Source organism: Sinocyclocheilus anshuiensis, unplaced genomic scaffold, assembly GCF_001515605.1.
Source record: "Sinocyclocheilus anshuiensis isolate Anshui unplaced genomic scaffold, SAMN03320099.WGS_v1.1 scaffold1172, whole genome shotgun sequence".
Classification (NCBI taxonomy): domain Eukaryota; kingdom Metazoa; phylum Chordata; class Actinopteri; order Cypriniformes; family Cyprinidae; genus Sinocyclocheilus; species Sinocyclocheilus anshuiensis.
In genome coordinates this window covers 65,974-70,148 of record NW_015552679.1, presented here as the reverse complement: position 1 = coordinate 70,148, position 4,175 = coordinate 65,974, and positions in this window count along the sequence as shown.

The window sequence follows — 4,175 nt, the reverse complement described above, 5'->3', positions numbered from 1 at the left end:
GAAAACACCTGACAATCAGCCAGTTTAAAAGAAAACTAGGATGTAAAGCACCGGTTCGTGACATGGAATACCCTCGGGCCTGCCGAATGAATTAGGAAACGGAGGAAATCTTTTTGTAATCCAGAAAAAGCACAATTCCCAGGAGCGAGACATTCCTAATGCGTGACAGAGATGAAGTTCCTCTGTGGCAGCAAACACATCGCAACACTATTTTCCCAAGCAGTTTTTAGAGCAGTTTGCTAAAGCACGCATCACCCGGCACCTTAGCAACCAACCAGAGTACCCTAGCAACCGCGTGATAACACCATTCAAAACAGCTTTTCAAAAGCTTATGCAACACTTTAGCATTGCACTTGTGAATTTTGCATGGACAAACACTGCTTTCTTGTGAAAATAAATGCATTTATTGACTCTCTAGTCATGCATGCTCTTGATAATACTTGTTGTTACTTGTACTGATTGCTTAATTCTTGAACACACACACACAGACCTACAGTATAGCTTTCCTGCTCTTCCTCTCCAGACAAAACAATGGCAGTGTTGTAAAATAGGTCATCTGCACAGGTCTGTGACAGAGAAACAGACACTCCCAAGGTAAAAGGGGACAGATAAAAATAACCACACCAGCAAAACAGCCTGTTCTATCTATAAAGACCAGAGTGTGTTTGGAATAGAGTACTGAAAACTGCATAATGCACAGTATGTACTGTATACAGCTTATGAATGCTTCATGTGTTCCTGTGGCTGTACTTGATAAGAGTATATTTCAGGCCTAATAATATGTGAAACTATGCATTATGTAATGATAAACATTTCAAACAGCAGCTACATTGTTATCACGTGACGTTACTGCATTACTTGTTTAATCCAGAGAGTGGTAGCACATAATTATCTCGAATATAACAATAAAAATCCTATTTTGGCTTTTCGATTTTTTAATTTTGGCCGAATAATCAAATCAGACACACTGGATGGAGACCATGTACATATCAAACCTCACAACACACATACAATGAATAAGACAAGGCACTTGTAACGCATAAAAAATAGGGCTTTTAGGGTTCGTTTGCAACAGCGCCCTCTTGAGGCTAAAGTACACAAGTGCATGCGACTTTTATATAGTGCAGGTGGAGATATGATGCAAAGCAGATGTGTGAGTGAACTACTGTTCAAAATGGGTCAGTCATATATTTTGGAAAGAAATTAATACTTTTGTTCAGCAAGGATGCATTAAAAGTGACAGTAATGTCGCAAAAGATTTCTATTTCAAATAAATGCTGTTCTTTTGAGCTTTCTATTCATCAAAGAATCCTGAAAAATAAAAAGTAGCACAGTTTCCACAAAAATATTGGGCAGCACAACTGTTTTCAACACTGATAATAATCAGAAATGTTTCTTGAGCAGCAAATCAGTATATTAGAATGATTTCTGAAGATCATGTGACACTGAAGACTGGAGTAATGATGCTGAAAATTCAGATTTGATCACAGAAATAAATTACAGTTTAACAGATATTCTCATAGAAAACACGTATTTGAAATCGCAATAATATTTAACCATTTTTACTGTTTGTACTGTATTTTTTATCAAATAAATGCAGCCTTGGAGAGCAGAAGAGACACAAATCTTTCAGTCAACAAACTTTTAAACTGTAGTGTGTATATGTATGTTAATTGAATGTGTTTTATAAGCTTGCTTGTTTATGTGTGCATATATGTGTGTTTTGTAAGTCTGACTGTGTGCGTGTGTATCTTTGTGTTTTATTGTGTAATAGACTGTAAAAGGAACTACATTCGTATGTCAGTGTGTGAGGAATGTTGCTGGTCTCCACCCAGAGAGCTCTGAGGATGGATGAGCCCATATGAAGCTGAAGTTTTCAGTGCTGACATCACTCAAACAATCACACCATCTGCGTCACTCAACACACACTCATGAACTCATTTCAAAACCTCTCAGACGAGTCTGTCACACAATATACCGGCTACAATATCAGCTACACTGATTCACCTTACATTCTTTATTTGGACCTTTTCCCATGTTGTAAAATAATAATAAATAAAAAGTCATTAAAACTATGAAATAACTTTAATCAGTAATTCATCTTCATTATATGATCAGATGTACATCATGTCAGAGGGAATCTGTCTGTTTGGGTCTCCATAAAGCATCCAGAAACACGTCTAAAGTCAGCTAACTGTATCTAAATTTATCACTGACAGACATCTACCTTCAGACCAATTGTGTGTGTGTGTGTGTGTGTGTGTGTGTATGAGAGGTCAAAAGGTCAGTAAAGGAGAGGCACCTGCATCCAGCGGTGAGTTCATTGTGAAGCCAGCCAGTGATGAAGAGTGTACAGCATCATGTGAGTCCTTTAACAGCGATATAAACACAAAAACACACAGACCATCATAACCACTTAGAGACGCAAAATAAACTACAGTCCGAACAGCTGATAAAAACATCACAATAATCCACAAGTAATCCACACCACTCCAGTCCATCAGTTAACATCTTGTGAAGAGAAAAGCTGTGTGTTTGCGCAAAAGAAAAAAAAAACGACTTTGTTCAACAAATTCGTCTCCTCCGCGTCACCCTAGCGCCATTTTGGAGAATATCCGCTGGACGTAAACAGCGTATGTTTTGTATATTGAGTATTGAATAAAGTCGTTTTTTTTTTTCTTTTGAGCACAAAAAGTATTCTCGTAGCTTCGTATAATTGCGGATGAACCATTGATGTCACATGGGTTATTTTACAGATCTCCTTGCTACGTTTTTGGACTTGGGAACATTTCAGTTGTATTGCTGTCTATGCAGAGTCAGACAGCTCTCAGATTCCATCAAAAATATCTTAATTCGTGCTCCGAAGATGAACGAAAGTCTTACGGGTTTGAAGCGACATCAGGGTGAGTAATTAATGACAGAATTTTCATTTTTGGGTGAACTATCCCTTTAACTGATGGACTGTGGGTTACTTGTGGATTATTGTGATGTTTTTATCAGCTGTTTGGACTCTCATTCTGACGGCACCCATTCACTGCAGAGCATTCATTGGTGAGCAAGTGATGCAGTGCTACATTTCTAAAAATCTGTTCCCATGAAGAAAAAATCATCTACATGGCCTGCGGGTGAGTACAATTTCAGCAAATCTTCCTCTAACCCCTTAAAATGAAGCACTGGGAATGAACCCATTAAATGCAATGCTACATTTCTCCAAATCTGATGAAGAAACAAACTCATCTACATCTTGGATGGCCTGAGGGTGAGTTTCAGCAATTTTTAATTTTTTGGGGTGAACTAGTCCTTTAAGGCGAGACACTATAGGCAAAAACATCTTGAGATTTTGGGCTATTTGGTTTTTTAATGTTGTTTCAGGCTAGTGGAAAGACTTTCACAATACACATTTAAATGTTTATTTTATTACAATTGATCTATTTGTGTCTGTAGATTTAATGATTTAATGTTATTTATTTAATGATTTATTTTTTATTTATTTAATGTTATTTACTAATGTTATTGATTTAATGTTTAAATATCCAGTTACATACACTAAACTTCTGAAGGTTTCTACAGAGGGGTTTGTTCATATATCATTCACCTGATTTTATACAACATTCTATTCCTAAAAACATGGTGGAAATGTGTTTTTTTTTTTTCTGGCTGTTGACAGTACTTTATGATTTACAGAGTGATAAAAGGAGATATCCCCTCTGTAAAAAAAAAACGTTAACTCTAATATGTCAACAAAATGAAACAAGAATTTTGATGTTCAGATGTCTGTTCTGGAAATGCATGCAAATTAGTGCATATTTAATTAGATTATGTGTCATTTGCATACTTAAACCTGGCATGTAAAAAAAATATATATTTTGATATTTTTGTCAGTTGCCTTTCATAATTATTTCACTGTTTGTATTTGACTAAAAAGCCTTAGGCTGTTTAATTAATGGCAGTTCAATAATAGCGCCAGACAGTGGCACATTCACATCCTTATTTATAGCAGATCTGCTGATGTAACCTGTTGCCATACAATTCAGCCAGCCCTGCATCATATGAATGTTATATGCACAGCAATGCAGTCAAATCCGCTGAGATGCACTGGAGAAACCGGTTCTGTGAGGCGTCCTCAGTGTAAAAGCAGGAGGTTCTGTGTGTGTGTGTGTGTGTGTGTGTGTGTG